Source organism: Bos mutus, chromosome 7, assembly GCF_027580195.1.
Source record: "Bos mutus isolate GX-2022 chromosome 7, NWIPB_WYAK_1.1, whole genome shotgun sequence".
NCBI lineage: Eukaryota > Metazoa > Chordata > Mammalia > Artiodactyla > Bovidae > Bos > Bos mutus.
In genome coordinates, this window is record NC_091623.1 from 33,761,820 (window position 1) to 33,783,216 (window position 21,397).

The window sequence follows — 21,397 nt, forward strand, 5'->3', positions numbered from 1 at the left end:
TTCAAATCCAAAGAGAAAAGTGCTCCTTCATATATTATAGATTAAAAAAAATCACAAATTATCAAAGACTATTAAAGATCTCTTTAAAGCCCCCTAATGTTTCACAGGGCTTTTGGCCATGCATTAATCTTCGCTTTTTCTCCCAGAGGCTTTGTAACCTCTTCTTGCTTTAAAGAAAGGACGGAGCCTGTGCTAGGAAAAAATTGAAGGCCATACTGTTTGAAGAGCTGAAACACTGGGGAAACGCAAATTCCACAGAGCATCAGTTCTCAGTGTTAGCGTGGAGAGTATTCACTGTGTGTGTACCCTTATAATCCATATTCCTGAGCCCCAGCCCCTACAGTCAGATTTGGAAGACCCAATCTGATGTCTAGAGGTATCTAACAAGTGCTGAGGTGATTCTAATTTGTGGTTTCAGACCACATTTTGAGAAACAATGAGATGGACATAAGCGGGCTCTTGTAAAAGCTCTTTTAAGTACATGCAGCTTGTATTTGGAGGAGGCAGTGGCAACCCACTCCAGTACTCTTGACTGGAGAATCCCAGCGATGGAGGAGCTTGGTGGGCTACAGTCCATGGGGTCACTAAAAGTTGGACATGACTGAGCGACTTCCCTTTCACTTTTCACTTTCACGCATTGGAGAAGGAAATGGAAGTCACTCCAGTGTTCTTGCTTAGAGAATCCCGGGGATGGGGGAGCCTGGTGGGCTGCTGTCTCTGGGGTCACACAGAGTCGGACACGACTGAAGTGACTCAGCAGGAGCAGCAGCAGCAGCTTGTATGTGGTGTATCTAGTGGGTCTTTTCTGCTCCTGGTGATCCCTGCCTACCCACAGACCAGGGCCTGCCTGCAGGACTCACACGTCCTTACAACGTCCACGTGAGGGAAAGGAGATGCACCTGGCGTGTTCCAGAGGGATGCCTCTCCTTTCCCTCATTTCAGCTTCAGTGTCTTCAAGATGTTTCTTTATACCAGGCAGCAAGTGCTTAAGAACCAACAGGATGAAATGCCTAATGCTCAGATGATAATGACTGGAAATAGCTTAATGTTCCCTCCTCAGGCCCTTTGTACTAACAGTTCCTCTACTAAAATCGTTCCTGCAGATCTTTATTTCATCTGAAATACCATTTTCTCAGACAAGATTCCTTGACTATTCCTTGAAACTAGGCTCCCAACCCAACCACTCCTCTCAGTTCAGTTCAGTTCAGTCGCTCAGTCGTGTCTGATTCTTTGTGACCCCATGGACTGCAGCATGCCAGGCCTCCCTGTCCATCACCAACTCCCGGAGTTTACTCAAACTCATGTCCATTGAGTCGGTGATGCCATCCAACCATCTCATCCTCTTTCATCCCCTTCTCCTCCTGCCCTCAATCTTTCCCAGCATCAGGGTCTTTTCCAATGAGTCAGCTCTTCACATCAGATGGCCAAAGTATTGGAGTTTCAGCTTCAGCATCAGTCCTTCCAATGAACACCCAGGACTGATTTCCCTTAGGATTAACTGGTTGAATCTCCTTGTAGTCCAGGGGATTCTCAAGAGTTTTCTCCAACACCAGAGTTCAAAAGCATCAATTGTTTGATGCTTAGCTTTCTTCACAGTCCAACTCTCACATCCATACATGACTACTGGAAAAACCATAGCTTTGACTAGATGGACCCTTGTTGGCAAAGTAATGTCAGCCACTCTCAAACTCAGATACTTATCAATGTTGGAAATTATCCACTGTACTTCCTATCTCTTCCCACAGGAAGGAGAAACTCTACGAGAGCCATTGGCCTTTTATTGCTTTTACAGCTTGTCTCTGACACTTAGTAAGGTTTCAGTAACTATTTTGCCAGTGACAGGATGGCCATGGATTTCTCCCAAGAGTGTGTTTTACAAGTGGACATGGCAGATGGCCTTGCCTTGTCCTTGGAAATTCCCACACCGGGGCAGCCTGGAAAGGAAGCTGTTTTGGGAGGCTGGCTCCCTTCTAGTTCAGTCTGAAAGTCTACCTATCAAGGGGGACTTTGTCGTAGGAGAAAAAGCAGAAGGTGGTGGGAGGAAGTCAGGAAGGTGAAAGGGATTTGGATTTCTTCCCATTTTAAATGTCCTTTTTTAAATTGAGATTTCTTAATACTGGATAAATAGCCCCAAGAGAATATCATCTTAAGAAAATGGTCATCTCATGGAAGACAACTCTCCCTATGTATCTGACACTTTTCCTAACCCAGAGCTAGCTGCTTTATCTTTGCATGGCCTTCTTAGCGGATACCACCCTAAGTCTGAGGCTGGTAGCCTATATAAAGAGGTGGATTCCAGGTAAATACCAACAACCTGGTTTAAATGCTGGGTCTTCTCTTATAAATTATATAATCTTTAATCCTCATTTTCATATTTGGGAAAAGGAGGAAGTTGGTCTAAATTAGTTCTCAGTCTTTTCCTGCATTCACAAGAATTTTAAGTTACGGTCCCAGATGGGCGCTGAGAAACCATTTGTGAGTACGCCGCGCCACCTACTGGGAAATCTCTTAAATTACAAAGTAAGGTTGCAACGAGGTGCAGTATTGAAACCTCGAGCTGAACTGAGTCCAGACTTTATTGGAAACTTGGAAATCCTCTGTTATATCGATTGCACATTTGACTCATTCCCTGCCTTCTGAATGCCACGAGTATTCTTCCACGATGTGGTATTCATTTTTTCCATTCCTGTGAAATCCGCAAATGACACAAATCTTAGTTACTATTTCTTATGTTCACCTTTCTCTTCCAGGTAGTTTGCAGGGAGGCACCAAACTGGGGACGAAAGCCCTGGGAAGGAAGTCTGGAGTCGTGGAAAGACGGAAATACCCTTTTGGGCCAGGAAGACGTGAGTTTGCATCTATACTCACTTATCAGCTACATGACCACAGGCAAATTACTCAGGTGAAAGTAACATGGGTCAAGGGGAGGAAATCTAGTGGTTGACACTCTGTGCCAGACCCTGTAATTGTTGGTTTACATACTTAATTTAATCCACATAAGAGTCTAATCAGGTAGACATTATCACGTCCCGTTAAATGTTGGTGGCCCACTGCTTTTCTCATCTTATTCTCTTTTCCTGGGTTACCTAGGCGTGATCCTAATTTCAGTGTGTACACGTATAGCAGAGACAGACCCCTGATTGTGATGGGTTAGGAACGGGAATGAAGGAATGTGGTGCTAGACAACTCTTCCCAAGAATTTGCCTTAGAAAAGGAGATGAGGGATAGAAAGTTCGTCAAAGAAATGTACGTTCGAGAGAGCCTTCTCTACCTCCCTCAGGATAGTATAGACAAGCATGCCTTTAGACTGGGAAAAAGTGAGTTTAAAGATAGAAGTGAGGCCTGTTCTAGCAAGGGAGATGCAGCCTCCCTCTAAGAGGCCTGTGTCTGGCAGGCAATTACTTCACGGCTGCGTCAGCTCCATGGACTGCTCCCTGCATCTTGAAACACGCTTTTGTCTGGGCTCTGCAAGCATAAAACTCCTTTCGGTCTCCTTTCGGTCCCATTGGCCTTTGTGTTCGGCCTCTGAGGCCAGACCCTCCTCCCTGTGCCAGACTTCTGACCGGCTCTGCCCTTGTTCCCGCAGCTTTGGCCTCAGCTCTCTTCTCTTGGAATTGACAGTCTTCCTAGCGGACCTCGACGTATGGTGCCGACTCCACATGCACATGGTTTCATATAGAACATAACTGAATCTCTTGGTCTGATCTCTCCTCAGAGCTCCAGGGTTCCATCCCCTCCATAGGGTCACCTGGAGAGCTACGTGCACAGAACCGTTGTGCTAACAAGCAAGAGCATAAAATACCATCAGAAGTCAACTGTATTGTTTACTCCTGCGGTCCATTCAAGCCCATTCAGCGGGGCTGGTTTTCTTCTGCATCTTGACACAGTTCAGTTCAGTTCAGTCGCTCAGTCGTGTCCGACTCTTTGCGACCCCATGAATTGCAGCACTCCAGGCCTCCCTGTCCATCACCAACTCCCGGAGTTCACTCAGACCCATGACCATCGAGTCAGTGATGCCATCCAGCCATCTCATCCTCTGTCATCCCCTTCTCCTCCTGCCCCCAACCTTTCCCAGCATCAGGGTCTTTTCCAATGAGTCAGCTCTTCACATCAGGTGGCCAAAGTATTGGAGTTTTAGCTTCAACATCAGTCCTTCCGATGAATATTCAGAACTGATTTCCTTTAGAATGGACTGGTTGGATCTTCTTGCAGTCCAAGGGACTTGGACTTGTCTTGAGACAATTCTAGGGCAATTCTTTTATTTTTTCTGATAATCTTTAGTATACTTTAGTATACTATGAAAGTCATTATAACATTGGGCACTGTAGAGCCAACTGACCTTCAAAGCCTGGACTCCAGTCTGCTTCCCCTTGCCTGCACTTGGGGTTAGAGCTTAACAGCCTTTGAGAGTGCACTGTGAACATAGCGGCAATTTTGGAAGAGAGTATTATCTGCTTTCTTTTCAAAGAAGGAAATCAAAGATTAGCAGCTCACATTTACAAAAGAATTCAAGACACATGGCTAAAATAACTGATCTTATTTCATGCTCCAAAGTTTCCGCTTTGTTCAAAGTGAAGTTTCTCATACTACTTTGTGCTGCTCAGTCCCTTGGAGTCTTCCCCCAACACAGCAACGTAAATATGCCGTGACAATCAGAATTCCTGAAGCAGAGGCAAGTACTTAGAGTACAGCCGCTTTCTTCTCTGAGATCTGTGGGGCCAGTGTGTCCAGCGTCCTCCAGCGACCCCCCTTCCCACACACACACCCACGTGTGGATTCTTGCGGACGTAGGGTCACAGAACAGAACAAAAATTGGCTTGTTCTGCTCTGATGGACAGAGAATGTTCTCTTTCTCTTAAAAACCTAGTTGAGCATTCTGTCTTATCCTTCATAAAGTTCATTTTCCTCTGCTGGTACCAAAGAGCTATATATACCCAACTTTTAGGGTAGATGGCATATAAGGTAAATGGATCCACCAGTTAGTCCTCTTTTTCTGTATCTCCAGCCTTTTTCTCCTTGCTTGACTCCACTTTCAGAATCACTCACACTTAAACTGGTATCTTAGAGCTTAAAAAAGAATAACAAAACAATTCACCCCTCACATTTCCTTCCTTTTCAGCTGTCACTGGAATTGCCCCTTTTTTTTTAAATGTCAGACCGGTTCATTAGGACCAACTAAGAAACTTAGAAAAGCTGGAGTGTATATAAATGCCTCTTTGAAAACATCAGAGAGCCTATAAGATAGTGAAGAATAATGGGGCTAAAACCTAGCAGAAGATGAGCCCAACATTGGGGTCACGTCTATCTGAAGGGGTGAAGACATTGAGCAGAGATTTCAACACGCTCGTGGAGTTCAGACCCATCAAGGAGGAGATCTTGATAAATCAGGTTCTGGGTTAGAATCATGAAGACCAATCTCGGGACTCAGAATGAGTGCCAAAAAGACCACCTTCACAATGTCTGAAGGTTGCTTAAAATTCTGAGGCAAAATTGCAGAAGTGGCAGATGATGGAAACAGGCATCTGTAGGGGATCCTGATAAAGGATGGACTCAGCATGACTATGATTAATATGTCAAAATATGAAACGCAGGTTTAAACATTTCAGCATGAACAGGAAACTATAAACAAATAATTAAATGGGCACTAGAACTGGAAAAATAATTGCAGAAAGTAAGGCCTTTTGGAGATTATTTGCTATCAAACTAGACAGAAGAAGTTCAGGAGAATATATACGGAATAGAGCACAAAGAAACAATTTACACTGAGAAGTAGAATATTGATTGTATGACATAATACTGATAATATCTCAGCAGATTTACAATCTGTACAGAATTTAAGCATATGACAACACAAACATATTACTTAAGACACGGTTGAATCAGATGCTGTGATGTCCATAAAATAGTTTAAATAGTAATCCATATTTGATTCTAGAAAGTCTCAATGCATGGTGTAATATTTTTGGTAATCACTAAAAGAACAGTAAAAGACTTAGTAACTACCAAGTTAAGTGGGATCCTGTGTATGTGTGCGCTAAGTCGATTCAGTCGACTCTTTGCAATCTTATGGACTGTAGCCCGCCAGGCTCCTCTTTCCATGGGATTCTTCAGGTAAGAATACCGGAGTGGGTTGCCATTCCCTTTTCCACAGGATCTTCCTGACCCAGGGATCGAACCTGTGTCTCCTGCATTGCAGGCAAATTCTTTACCACTGAGCCACTGGGGAAGCCCAAGTGGGCTATTTTTTTTTTTTAATTGAAGGATAATTCCTTTACAGAATTTTGCTGTTTTCTGTCAAACCTCAACATGACTCAGCCATAGGTGAACCCCTGTCCTATACAGTCAGTCAGTTCAGTTCAGTCGCTCAGTCGTGTCTGACTCTTTGCCACCCCATGAATCGAAGCATGCCAGGCCTCCCTGTCCATCACCATCTCCCGGAGTTCACTCAGACTCATGTCCATCGAGTCAGTGATGCCATCCAGCCATCTCATCCTCTGTTGTCCCCTTCTCCTCTGCCCCCGATCTCTCCCAGCATCAGTCTTTTCCAATGAGTCAACTCTTTGCATGAGGTGGCCAAAGAACTGGAGTTTCAGCTTCAGCATCATTCCTTCCAAAGAAATCCCAGGACTGATCTTTAGAATGGACTGGTTGGATCTCCTTGCAGTCCAAGGGACTCTCAAGAGTCTTCTCCAACACCACAGTTCAAAAGCATCAATTCTTCAGCCCTTAGCCCTAAGCTAAAATGTTACATCTTCAAGAAGGAATTCATTGTATACTCCTGTGTCATCTATACTAAACCCTCCATTTGAATCTTGTGTCAGTTGTGAACTTGTGGCTTTCAGCTCCAAATTCACCCCCGAGTACCTGCTCTGCAATAATGCACGCAATTTCTCCCCCAGGTTTGTGTTTGTGTTTGTTTTTTAAACAACAAGCGCATTGTTTTCTCAGTAGAGGGCGACAGAGGAACATTGCAAGGGGAAGGGGTCTTCTGCTTTTTGCAGCTGCTGTGGGTGGGTCTGCAGTTTGAGTCGTGGACCTCTGGGAAGCTCTGTCTGAGCTCTTCACCCAGGACACGCTGTCCCCGGTAGCCTTGTGGCCCTCGGGTGACGTGATGCAAACCTTCCCGTGACCCTCCCCATGGGGACACCCCTGCCCACCCGGGGGCCCTGATGCCCTCCGCTTGCTCACTTCCCCTGCTCCTGCGGTCCTCCCTCAGGGATCTCTCATGCTCCGGGCTCCCTACTGGAGAGGCATCCCCAGCTCCTGTGACTCACCCAGGTATCAGCCGCCAGCTTCAGTTTGCCTGCCCCGTCTTGGGCTCCACAGGCTTACTTCCTGTTTGCTCTCTGACTGCAGACTAACTACCTCTGTCTCAACAAACCGGCGAGCTGCTCTGATAGCCGGGAGCTTCAACTACATTTCCTATGGAGAGCCTTGGAGAGGGCTGACCTTTCTAGGTCTGCCCTTCCTTGAGTGCTCTCTTTTGGTGACACAGAGTTTTCTTAGAGTCTATGTATGCATGTGGGTTAGTCGCTCAGTTGTGTCCAACTCTTCGCGACCCCATGGACTATAGTCTATCAGGCTCCTCTGTCCATGGAATTCTCCAGGCCAGAATACTGGAGAGGGTTGCCATTCCCTTCTCCAGGGGATCTTCCCGACCCAAAGATCGAACCTGGGTCTTCTGCATTGCAGACAGATTCTCTACCGTCTGAGACATCATGAAAACCATATTTATGTGAAACTTCACTTTTTAAATCTCTGTATGATTGCACCTCTTGTTTGAATTCAGACTGCTGCAATTCTCTTCTCCCATCCCGTAATTTGTCTTACTGCACCAATCACAATTGCCTCTGTATTTGTGGGTCCGTTTCCTCATGGCAGTCTCTTCCACTGATATAAGCAGAAACGGAGCAATAACAGGAGCTGTAAGTGCACTCAGGGCAGGCATCGTGTCTTCTTCTTTTTTTTTTAATTCCCAGTGCTTAGCATAATGCCTGGCTCTTAAAAAGCACTCAATAAATATTTGTTGCATGAATGAACACTGTATAGCTGAGTTGATTTTCTGCTAATTTAATCTGCTGTGTTCTTATGATGCCCCCTTAACTCTTCTCAGTCACTGCAATCTACCCTAAAGATTATGCATGATGTATTCTGGAATTCGTTGCATTGCAAGAGATCTGATTTTGGCCCTTTGTAAACAAAATAAAGCCATATTTTTATATTCTCCCATTTCCGTGTTAAACCTATTGTGGTGGTGATGCTTCCAACTGCAGTTACTCAAGATCGTCTTTTCTTAGCTGTGTCCAAACTCACTATAAGATGCATATTTCTTTTCCAAACAGGAATAGAAGTGGGTTTTTTTTAATCTATTTTAATTCTAACCACTCTACCACCACCCTTTTAATTTTTCACATAAATTCTACCCCAGGACTCACACACGCATATCCCTACAGGGCCTAGTGAGTAATTTAAATGACTGGGCTCAGCGTGAGGAAATGAGCAGGAGTAGGGATTATGGCAGATTGGAGAGCACATGCTTCACCTGAATGCATTTCATTAAAAAATTTATGAAAACATTGTGCGAGCCAAATACAACATCTGCAGGCACCACTAGCTCCGTGATTGCCCCTTGGTTAGATTGAACCATTCTAAATCTCAGGAACTAGGAATCTTAAAAGTGTGAGATGCCTGACATGAGGTTGCTTTATGCATTTGTTTTGCTGAAGAAGGCCATTAAAGAAAAACTGGCATCTATTAATACTACTGTCACTGCTTCACAAAAGGAAACAAAAATCATCATTACTGGAGGTGGGAAGCACACACCGTCAGGATAAACCTTCCACTCCATGGAAGAACAACTGGCAGGCTTGCATTATTGTTCCTATGACTATAGGTGGGAATGAACTTTGCTCCTTCAGAATGACCTTGACTGCTTACAAAAGAACATACAGTTTCCAGGGCCCCACTCAGGAGGTAAGGGGGTGGGAGACCGTTTGCATCTGTGCTTTGGCAAACTCGTCAGGGGCTTCTGAAGCATACCCAGGTTGGAACCTTCTGGTCTGTTCCCCTTTCATACTCAGAATACAGAAAGCAAGCCTTCTCACCCTGATTACAGAGAATCTGATTTTCCTGCACTGGAGGGAGACAGGGTTTTTGCAAAGCAGCTGATTGGCTCACATTGCCTTGAAAGGCAGACACCTCCTGGTCTGTGTCACAAATAAGTGATCCACAGTCTAGAAATAAGAAGTATTCACAATGATTCCACATGCAAAGTCACTCCCTATTTTTTTTAAATGTATTGATTTCTTTATATACATATAGATAGATCTATTGAGAAGGAAATGGCAACCCACTCCAGTATTCTTGCCTGGGAAAATCCCATGGACACAGGAGCCTGGTGGGCTACAGTCTGTGGGGTTGCGAAGAGTTGGATATGACTGAGTGACTAAGCACACAGATAGATATATAGATATTCCTTATTACGGAGAGGAATTAATGTCTTTGTTAAAATATATAAAATACGCCCAAAACCCTTAAAATTAAGAAACTAGGGCAATATAATTTTTGGAGAGAAGCCAGTAGGGCAGAGGACATAGGAAGCAGTGGGCCCTCTCTTGGACTGGGCAGCTGTCTGCCTCTCTGGAGGAGGCAGCCACTACTTAGCTGGAGACTTTTAATTGGACATTGGAATTTCTGTGCAAAATCTCTGAAATATATGATGCTTGCGTGTGATTTAAAAAAAATTAAACCACATTACATGTTGCTGTTGTTTAGTCACTAAGTCGTGTCCAACTCTTGTGATCCCGTGGATGGTAGCCCACCAGGCTCCTCAGTCTATGGGATTTCCCAGGCAACAATACTGGAGTGGGTTGCCATTTCCTTCTCTAGGGGATCTCCCCAACCCAGGAATCCAAGCTGCATTTTCTGCGTCTCCTGCACTGGCAGGTGGATTCTTTACCACTGAGCCACCAGGGAATTGCATGGAATATTGCATGGTTGTGGTGGTTTAGTTGCTAAGTTGTGTCCGATTCTTGTGACCCCGTGTGTAGCCCGCCAGGCTCCTCTGTCCATGGGATTCTCCAGGCAAGAATATTGGAGTGGGCTGCCATTTCCTTCTCCAGGGGATCTCCCCAGCCCAGGGATCGAACCTGGGTTTCCTGCACCACAGGCAGATTCTCTACTGACTGAGCGCCCAGAGAAGCCCTGGTGTTGTATTGCATAGGGCAGAGAAAACCCTTTGCCCACAGGACACGGCCTGCTGGTTGGTTGTTTGCACTGTGGGCTAAAGTCACCCCAAGTCCCTTTCCCAGACCCACAGGCCCAGGCCCCACCTCAGACTTGGCTGAAACATGGGGAGGACTAGAGCTCATATTCTGAGAACATTCCCCAGAAGCTTTCAACCTTTACCTACGGTCAGAAATCGCTGCTCTACGGGACCCTAGGTGAGGAGATGAAGTATATTCTCAGGTCCTCTGCTTCAGAAGCCTGGCCGACACCAGCCCCTGTTACCTAGGAAACAGTGCCGCACACGTGGGCCAGCGAGGTGTTAGCTGTGCTTTGCCTTAGTCAGCCTTGATTTCTCTAGGGCACTAGGTATATGGTTTGGCTCTTATTTTCTTGACTTTGATAAGAGAGTTTTCACAGAGCGTCTGAGAATAGGAATAAATGAGATAGAAACTCATGCCAGCCTTGATTTATGCAGCCGCAGAGAAAATAAATTACACTCCTCTGAACCTCTGGAGAAGGAAAAGTTCTTTAGAAGTCACAGGAGAGAGCCCTGTGTCTAGAATCCTTCACCATGCGCAGGACCTGACAAGACAATCCTTTGCTAATGCACCCACCGCACACCCCAGAGTTGCATGTTCTTACGCGCTCCAGCCCTCCACCTTCCCCTTAGTTCACCTTCTTGTGTCTGTAATACTGGAGGCAACCGTCATTCTTCAGCACAAACCACCGCTTCCTCCAGCCCTTCATGAACCCGGAGTGCGTCCTCTTATGCAGGTAGCCGCGGCAGGCGGGCCGGGGGGTGTTGGGACAGCGGCTGATGTCGGATCCCACCACCAGAGTCAAGAGGTCTGGACCTGGAGGGGTGAGTGTGAGATAGGTGAATGATAGACAGCTCACTCGGCTTCAAATCTTAAACCAACTGCAAGGACTCTTGCTTTCCAGAAGGAATGGATGAAAAAGAGATTGTAGTTTCCGTAAATGGAATCAATGAAATAGAATTCTACCACTGGAATGGATCCAAGAGTTCTCCAGTAATGAAACTCTCAGGTCAAATAGGAGAATGAAAACTGGGGAGGCCCAGTGACTTCTCTGAGAACCTAGAGCTCATAAGTTCAGTTCAGCCACTCAGTCGTGTCTGATTCTTTGTGACCCCATGGACCACAGCATGCCAGGCGTCCCTATCCATCACCAACTCCCAGAGTCCACCTAAACTCATGTCCACTGAGTCTGCGATGCCACCCAACCATCTCATCCTCTGTCATCCCCTTCTCCTCCTGCCCTCAATCTTTCCTAGCATCAGGGTCTTTTCCAGTGAGTCAGCTCTTCACATCAGGTGGCCAAAGTACTGGAGTTTCAGCTTCAACATCAGTCCTTCCAATGAACACCCAGGGCTGATTTCCTTTAAGGGCTGAATCAAATGTGAGATCTGGGTTACCTGGTTCTAAGACAGAATTCTTCTTCTTCAATCACATGGCCTAGTTGGGTCTGATTATGGATGACTTGGGTCTGCTCATTCTGTCTGTAACAACAGCAAGCTAAGTATTGAATGTATTTTGATTTACATCCAGAGAAGGATGATGGGTGATATTTGGCTTTTCCATCTCACTTTTATTCAGGATGATTAGCTTCTTTGATCTGTGTTAGCTAAAGTAAACATACATGCCAATGTATGTTGCCAATGTCGTCTCTGATCAAAATCAATTACTTACCTTTGAACTTGACCGGAAGTCTAGGAGGCTTGAAGCATACATGTCTTTTACCCTATCTTCTTGCCAACCTGGATTAGTACCGAGGATTGGACTCAGAGCTTTCAGTGCCTGACTTTCTTAGAGTGTCCTTCTTAGACTGTCTTTCTTACTCCTTGCTTCTTAGAGTGCTTGGACTTCAAGTCCCCTTTTCTATGGAACTGGTTTGGTGAAGAGCTTGAGAAAAATTGTCCCTGTCCCTGATAACATGAGGTCAGTGTCTACCAACTGTGCTTCGATGCTGCCAGCATGAACACAGACTTTCATCATACGCCTACCTCTTGATGCCGCAAGAAAATTCTCTGAATGTCACTCAGATAGACAGCAACCCTGACATGCTTTGAAGACTGCAAATGGGGTATGACTTCATTTACAATTCCTCTGAGATGGAGGCCACATCCCTGAAGGGGGACATTTGGCCTTGGCAGCGCTGACTTCATCATGATGTCTGACATTGAGATTACTGATCTGTTTAGAGCTGTCTATGGAAATGGGGGTCAGTGAGGAGACTCCTCTTATATAAATGACAAGCTCCAACCCAGGGGATCATTCCTGGCTGAGCCACATGGCCCTGAAAATAAAGATCTGTCCCAGAAAGGCTGACACAGTCTTAACTTTAGCAGCACGCAAAGCACCTTGGTAATTAAATAACTCTGTGTGTCAAGAAAATTCTTCATTGCAATGTAAATACATTTTAATTTATTGAACTGCCCTTAAGCTCCTGTCAAAAACACATCCAGAAAAATTAGAAGAAATGCTCCAGATTGACCAGCAACCCACAAATGTCTTTGTCTTTGGACTCTAGTCCCCAAAGAACTGTACTCCTGGACTAATATGCATAGCTGATACATCTGCCAACTTATTTATGTGCTGCCACAGCGGGCCGCCCCTCGAGGTCATTTTCCTCTTGCTTACAAAGACTGCATATGGGTTTCTCTGATACCAATCAAGCTAAACTTGAGTTTCAGCTGGCCCAAAACATAACTTGGTGCACCAGAAAATTCTCTCTGGGGCAGGGCTACAGATGGTCCTGCCGCACCATGGTGTCATTATATTAGAAGCAAAGTATTTCATGTTCACAGTTAGGACATGCGTCTGATGTTTGGGGAGTTACTGAGTTCCAAACAGCTGTTAGGTGGTGGTGATGTTATACTCTTTGCAGGTCCATACTGGGCCAGGAGGACCTGGACCTGACATTTACAGAGACATTAGACTTTTGATGTTATCTTCACGTTTGATTATTCATACACAGTTATTTTAATGTGTATGTTAAAATAATTAAATATTAGGTTTGTTGTTCAGTCGCTAAGTTGTGTCCGACACTTTGCAACCCCGTGGACTGCAGCATGCCAGGCCTCCCTGTCCATCACCATCTCCCGGAGCTTGCTCAAACTCATGTCCATTGAGTCGTGATGCCATTCAACCATCTCATCCTCTGTTGTCCCCTTCTCCTTCCACCTTCCATCTTTCCCAGCATCCGGGTCTTTTCCAGTGAGTCAGTTCTTTGCATCAGGTGGCCAAAGTATTGGAGTTTCAGCTTCAGCATCAGTCCTTCCAATGAATATTCAGGATCGATTTCCTTTAGGATGGACTGGCTGGATCCCCTTGAAGAGCATTTCTGGAGGAGGAAATGGCAACCCATTCCAGTATTCTTGCAAAAGTAAAAAAATGTTCAGTACAAAGAATTAAACACTTCTGGTTCTGCTATTATTTCTTTATTAATTTACTGGATGCCTGAAACATGTCAGTGTCCGAGTTCAGAGCTTCTGAAGCTAAGTGCACACACAAGTCACCCAGTGGGTTTCTTAAGTGCACATCCCCATTCGGTAGGCCTGGGATGAGGCCTGGGATTCCGGATTTGTCAGAAGCCCTCTGATAAAGCTGGACCACAGTTGAAGTGGCGAGTCCTGACAAAGTCTCGGCTGCTGAGAGGCTCTGTTCATGAGCACAGTCTGTCGGCAACCAGCACGCTTCTGCCTTTCCTTGACTCTGATTTCGTTTCCCCTGGATGTGTTCATTTTCACCCCCAGTACTTTGCAACAACAGAATCATGAGTTCCACCCACCTCCTCACCCCTGCCATTACTGCTTGAGAGCTTGTTTGGAGATTCTAGCAGTGGCGCACTGGAGAAGGACATGGCAACCCACTCCAGTATTCTTGGGCTTCCCTGCTGGCTCAGATGGTAAAGAATCCACCTGCAATGCGGGACACCTGGGTTCAATCCCTGGGTTGGGAAGATCCCCTCACAGAGGGCATGCAACCCACTCCACTGTTCTTGCCTGGAGAATCCCATGGACGGAGGAGCCTGGTAGGCTGCAGTCCATAGGGTCCCTAAGAGTCGGACACGACTGAAGGACTTCCCTTTCACTTTTCACTTTCATGCATTGGAGAAGGAAATGGCAACCCACTGCATTATTCTTGTCTGGAGAATCCCAGGGACAGAGGAGCCTGGTGGGCTACAGTCCATGGGGTCGCTAAGAGACGGACATGACTGAAGTGACTTAGCAGCAGCAGCAGCAGCAGCAGGGGCCCGCAGCCACTCATACACCCTTGATGCGGAGACTGATCCTGCCTGTCGGGGACGGTCCTCCTCTTCGACAAGCGCGCGGCTCCAGGAGGGACACACACGTGAGAGAGGAGGGGACACTGGCCAGGCCAGCCGGATCAGCCCCAGCGATCGATGCAGGGGCAGATGCTGCAATCTATCCACCCCCCTCCCGGCCCCCCCCCCCCCACCGGCCAATTACTTCTTTCTCTAGGTCCGTCCCGCCCTGGTGAAATGAAACACACAGCCCTCACCTTCCTCCACTGGACACCCCAGAAATCTTTCCCGCTTTTTGAGTGTGAGCGGGAGGAAGGGTGTAGGGAGGGAGGTGAAAGAGGGAAGAGAACGCTTTGTTTCCTGAGATGCGAAAGTTTGAAAATCCTTGCCTTTAGCACATTCAGCTCTTTGATGACGACGTCCTGAAAAAGAAAGTGCTCTCCAGAAAACTCTCCTTCCCTAGCACTTTGGCCTAGAGGGTTTTGGAAGTAAGGAGTCGCGGGTGAGGTTATTTGCAACTACAGAAGTGAGAAAAAGGGTTTCTTTTTCTAATTCACACTTCCTCCTCAGATCACTGTCTTCTCCTTATGCCACCATTCTTAAATGGCGTCGGAGTCACACCTCTGCTGTCAGACAAGCCCCACCACCTGCGCAGGCATGGAGCAGCAACGTGCAAGACAAGCCAGGTCCCCGAGGGCAGGCGCAGGGGGCTGGCACTGCCTTCACCCCGCAGGTCCCAGCTCCAGCTCTTCCGTGCCCGCTTTGAGTCCAGCCTGCTGTCAGGACACAGAGGAGCCCTCGTGCATCCGAAGGACTTCCAGGTCGACTAAGCATTGGTGTTTTTCCCTTCCTCTGTTTCTTTTCAGCACTTTTCAGTTTGCACTTTTCACTTTTCAATCAGCATTCTGATGATTAAATCCTGCATTTGACTAAGGAACCAAGCCCTATAAAAGCCCAAACCAGAAAGTAAGAGGGACCTAATGTAAGAAAAATTCCCATGGAGCTATTGTCATTCCCAGTGTGATACTGAATGCTTTCTTAAATCTCTGGCTTTGGTATTCCCATCGATCAAACTATGGTGTGTGTGATAAGTATTTCTAAATAGAATTGCTATTTGATTACTTTTATTATTCCCTATTTTATAATATATAACATAAACTAACATGTTCAGTTCAGTTCAGTTCAGTCGTTCAGTAGTGTCCAATTCTTTGCGACCCCATGAATTGCAGCATGCCAGGCCTCCTTGTCCATCACCAACTCCCGGAGTTCTCTCAAACTCATGTACATCAAGTCGGTGATGCCATCCAGCCATCTCATCCTCTGTCGTCCCCTTCTCTTCCTGCCCCCAACCCCTCCTAGCATCAGAGTCTTTTCCAATGAGTCAACTCTTCACATGAGGTGGCCAAAGTATTGGAGTTTCCGCTTTAGCATCATTCCTTCCAAGGAACACCCACGACTGATCTCCTTCAGAATGGACTGGTTGGATCTCCTTGTAGTCCAAGGGACTCTCAAGGGTCTTCTCCAACACCACAGTTCAAAAGCATCAATTCTTTGGCACTCAGCTTTCTTCACAGTCCAACTCTCACATCCATACATGACCACTGGAAAAACCATAGCCCTGACTAGACGGATCTTTGTTGGCAAAGTAATGTCTCTGCTTTTCAATATGGTATCTAGGTTGGTCATAACTTCCCTTCCAAGGAGTAAGCATCTTTTAATTTCATGGCTGCAGTCACCATCTGCAGTGATTTTGGAGCCCCCAAAAATAAAGTCTGACACTGCTTCCACTGTTTCCCCATCTATTTCCCAGGAACTGATGGGACCAGATGCCATGATCTTAGTTTTCTGAATGTTGAGCTTTAAGCCAACTTTTTCACTCTCCTCTTTCACTTTCATCAGGAAGCTTTTTAGTTCCTCTTCACTTTCTGCCATAAGGGTGGTGTCATCTGCATATCTGAGGTTATTGATATTTCTCCCAGCAATCCTGATTCCAGCTTGTGCTTTTTCCAGCCCAGCGTTTCTCATGAGGTACTCTGCATATAAGTTAAATAAGCAGGGTGACAATATACAGCCTTGATGTACACCTTGTCCTATTTGGAACCAGTCTGTTGTTCCATGTCCAGTCCTAACTGTTGCTTCCTGACCTGCATATAGGTTTCTCAAGAGGTAGGACAGGTGCTCTGGTATTCCCATCTCTTTCAGATGTTAGTCTATTCTTATTGAATGGAATTATTATTTCAATAGAACTATTGAAAACTTGACCTTATAACATACAGTGGATCCTCTTTCTAATGCTGGGCTAGGAAGATATGATAACACCTGCACCAGAAGCTAACACAATAGGTATTTAGTCTACATCTTTAAGATTTTGGCCATGCTTCTAAGATGCTGTATACGGATGCTGGGCTGGCTGTGAAAGAAACGCCAGGGAGACCTGATTAAAATTACAAACATGCAGGCCACCACCATGAATTCTGTATTTAAGAGTGTCTCAGGTGAGTCTGGCATACAGTTAGATTTTGGATTTAAGGTTCTGAGAAAAGTTACTTGATGTTTCTGTATCTAAACCAGCAATGTAGCAATCAGTAATATGATAGGATTTTACCAAAGTTTCACATACTTGGGAGTAAAACTGTGCAGAGATATATAGAAATCAAAAAGATATCAGACTTTTAAGAAGCTTATACGGACAGACACAAGAGGCAAGTGTAAACATTAAGTTTTTAAACACATTGTTAATAGGCACCTGGTAAGTATATATTTCAAGACCTCTGTGTTTCATATGAACATAACAAAAAGCTCAGTGATTTGTTTCACAATTCTTACTTTCTTTGGACAAGTTGGTGACTTCCTCTCCCAAAGAGAACCTCCAAAAGCTTGTTTCAGATTCCATATACTCCAAAAATACTTTGACCAATTTATAGGGCTTGCTAAGAAAATCGAACTTGTAAAGTACTATATAAAAATTAAATTATTCCTGTTATTTCTTCCCCTTTGTCTTCTTCTTTTTTTTAGTTTCATGGTCATGTGTATCCTTCTCATAGCCCCACTGCCTCTCGGTAATGCTGTTTTTTCCTTTCCTTTGCCATTACTACCTGGAGTACTCTTGCCTGGAGAATTCCATGGCTGCAGGAGCATGACAGGCTATAGTCCATGGGATCACAGAGAGTCGGACAGGATTGAGTGACTAAGACACATACATATCCTACTTGATTATGATGTATTATGTATAATTTTAATAAATAGTTTGATTCAGGCATTTACTATTTTTTTCCCTTAGGATTTGTGTATCTATACACTCATAAATAAAATTAACATATGATTTTGTTTTTCATACTATGCTATTCTAGTTCTGGAATCAAAGTTTTAGTAGATTCATAAAATGAGCTGACACGCATTCACTTTTACTTATTTTCTGGAAAAAACTCTATAGAATAGGGATTATTTGTTCTTTGAAAGTTGGATAGTTATAAAAGTGGTATCCTGGGCTTCTGAGTGGGGCATGGAGTGGGGATGGTAATGGGGGAAAGGAGAGGTGGTCTCTTATCTTATTCTATAAATATTTCATAATAGTCTACACAGATTTTCTGTCTATTCTTGCACTAATGTTGGCTCTTTAAATGCTTTTGAACAATGTTGTTTATCTAGTTTTTAAATTTATTATCCAGTGTTCAAAGTAGTCTTTTATTATTTTTAAAGCTTTGTTTTTCCTTTTTTTCTCTTCATTTTATTTGCATCTTTTAAATTTGTATTATTTCTCCATTAAAAGCTGGTAGCCTTAGAGATGTGCAGAAGATTACGCCTGAGGACGGAATGATCAGCTTCCTAATCAAGCTCGGTCTCAAGGGCCGCACTGACTGCCCACAATGGGTGCTCCATCCATCAGGCTTTCAGTGGAGCAGGGTGGGGAAATGGCCCCCGAGGACCACATGGGGAGAGGAACACTCTGAGGTGGTCCCTCAGCCATTCCCTATGTGTCTTCAGGTCTCTTTTGCTATTGGCTATGATTCCTCCCCCTCCAAACGATCTCCTTTCCCTAAAAGACTTACACTGTTCTCACTTTAGCATCTCAGATCTCGAATTCACCTTTCTGCTTCCAAGGCATCTCCACTGTTGGATCTGAGACGGACTGGCAAAGACACACTGAGGTTCCCTAGGGTCAGGGTCTTAGGACAGAAGTCCACGCTGGCAAGCAAGGAGTGGTGGAACTCAGCTCATAAGAGCGGGTAAAACCAGCCTACCACTAACTGCCCAGGACAGCTCAATGCTCTTTCCCCAGTATCTATGTTAATCCATCAACTTTTAGAGAGCCCCCAAAACCCCATTCAAATTTTAGAGATGTTTTCTGTCTTCCATTAACTGAGGCTGAATGCTTCAGAGGTATAAAGAACATTAAGCTTCTTGGGGAAAAATAGAAGAAGTACTAAGAGCGGAAATATTACTATAGTTCAGTTTTATTTAACTCAAAAATTGGAAAATTGATTTGTGAGAAAGAACCGTGGGAACAGCTAGATGCAGCAGCGAGGATTAGTATGCCTCCCTTACTGAATGAGAGCCCGTCAACTCATTAGTATAATCACTGCCCCATTGCCCCAGCTCCTACTGTGTGCCGCACAAGGATAGAGATGCGCAGGACTCGGAAGGAGTTGCTGCACATGTTGACAGTGTCCTTGGATTCCTGGTGCAGCAAGTACTCGACAGACAGCCAAACACTTTAAGCTAAATTCTACCCCAAAAGCTTCAGCGTGCTTGTCTGGACGCAGCGTTTGTTGGCGATTTTCTGGTGTTGGTCTGCACTAGTGAAGTCTGTTGCTGTCGCTTACCCCCAAGCATGATGGCATCATGAGAAATGTATGTCAAGAGATAGTTATTGCTCAGCGATAAGTTATACTTCTAGCACACGTGTCCTGTTCCAAATGCACACATTTTAATACCTCATGGCCTGATAGTATACTTTGGGGCCACAGAGGTATACACGCTGCCTTTGGGAAGCTGGGAATAGGACACCTCACCGAATAATCTCATGATGGAACACAGCAGTTATCACCTGTATATTTTTAGGTCTCTGGGGAGATGAGGGTTTGTAAAATGGTGCTAAAGAAAGTAACTTGTTTTGCAGAGACGAAGATGGTATTAACCTTTCCCAAAAGTTTAAGGTGAGTGGGTACAGGGGTGAAGGGTTTGTGTTACTATTGCTGTCTTGGTGGGTGCATCTGTGTCAGATTGCTTTAAAGGCAGGCCTCAAGTAGAACCTGGCGGAGCTTTAGGTTTATAATTTCTTTATTTCCTTCTCTCTCTTTTATAACATGAAAACCCTGAGGCTTTTTAATTCTAAAAACTGATGGAATTACAGAAAAGAAGAAAAGGAAGAAAAAAAAGAGAGGAAGGAAAAAAGAGACCCAGTAAATGAATTCTTGCAGTGCTATTTTTCATGGCAAGGAGTTTAAGAAGATATATCGGTAATAAACAGAGCACATTTTTCTCGCTCCCATTTGCTGATTTCACCTTTGTGGCTCTCCATCAATATGGAAGGAACATGGGACAGACATGTGATTCAACTTCTCTGAGAGATTATGTTGATGACAAGGCAGTAATGGTAGTCTCAGGAGAGAAGTGAAGTCGTGCCCATTCTGCGGGTTTCCTCCTCCTCATGTTGGTATTCCCTGCTGTGTTTTAGATTGCTGCCTCATCAGAGTCACCCTGGACCCTGCAGACCACCTACCTTTCCTTGCAAGGTGCACGGCTTCTGCGTGCTCCACACTGGTGACCTCCGTGCCGTTGACGGCCAGCACCACGTCCCCGACCTGGAGCCCGGCTTCCTCGGCGGCGCTGTCTGCAAGTAGGGACAACGAGGGTTTCATTGAGGAGGGGTCCCAAACTGAGTGCCCCCGCTGCCTGGCCTCTTTTTAAAAGGCTCTTTCTCTAACGGGCCTTTCTTTCCAACTCTAGACAATCGCCGGTGTCATTAATAAGAAGGAAAAGCCTGTCCTCGCAGCCTCCTTTCATTTCTAGTGCGTGGTGTCTTTACACGTCCACCCAGGCGTCTGCGTGGCCTCTTTGCAACATAATAGCCAGGCTGCTCAGAAACTCAATCTATTCATCCACCGGCAGGTTGAACTGCTAGTTCTCATTCCTTCATTGCTGCTAGGTCTCTTTGTAACCCTGAGAAAATCACTTAACCTCAATATCTTCATCTGTAAAAAGGGGGATAGGGGCAGAGCTTCTCTGCAGGACTGTTGAGGGAACAAGTAATTGAAATACTTATGAAGTGGTGGCAAAAACAGATCTTGAAGCAGTCAGAGAAAAAAGAGATAAAGAGCTGCTTTTCCTTTTCATGGTGTAGGCTCCTTTCCGAGCCATCTCAGAAAGGAAGCCAAAAATAGCCTCAAACATTAAGATTTAAGTTTTGGAAGGTAGGGAGGATCTCTCCAGAGGCTGTTTAGTTTACCCCTTGGTTTTTAGGCATCCACGTTTAATGTAACATACCTAATATTCTCTAGGAGTCAAAAAGGGTGTAATAAATCATTTCAGAGTTAATTCATTTTAAGTAAGATCTCCTATGTATTTGACCAAGAGTCTTTCTGCATCAGTTTAAATCTGTTTTTTCTTTTTCATTTCAGTTTAAACCCATTTTCTCTTGCTTAGATCCTAGTGCTGGGTGCGTGTTTATGGTCTTGCAGAATAATTATACAACAATATTAGGGTGTCATATATAGGATGTCATAAACCTCCTCAAATACTTTTAATCTTGAAGTGTGACTCAGTTAGTGAGCTCACATGGTTTTGGATATTTTTAATAATGAGTGTAGTTGTTTAAGTCTGTTTAATATAGTAGGGAAGATCTTTTCTGCGTGAATAGGCAATGGTCAATCGATGTAGGAAG

At 44.9% G+C, this 21,397-nt stretch overlaps 1 long non-coding RNA gene across 1 annotated transcript; it reads left to right on the top strand.

Annotated features, from left to right (window-relative positions):
- Nucleotides 1-2,761: 2,761 nt before the first annotated feature.
- On the top strand, nt 2,762-21,370 carry LOC138988615 (uncharacterized). Its single transcript, XR_011464887.1, has 3 exons — nt 2,762-2,846; nt 19,634-19,670; nt 20,192-21,370. It is a non-coding gene; the product is annotated as an uncharacterized lncRNA (long non-coding RNA).
- Nucleotides 21,371-21,397: the final 27 nt, after the last annotated feature.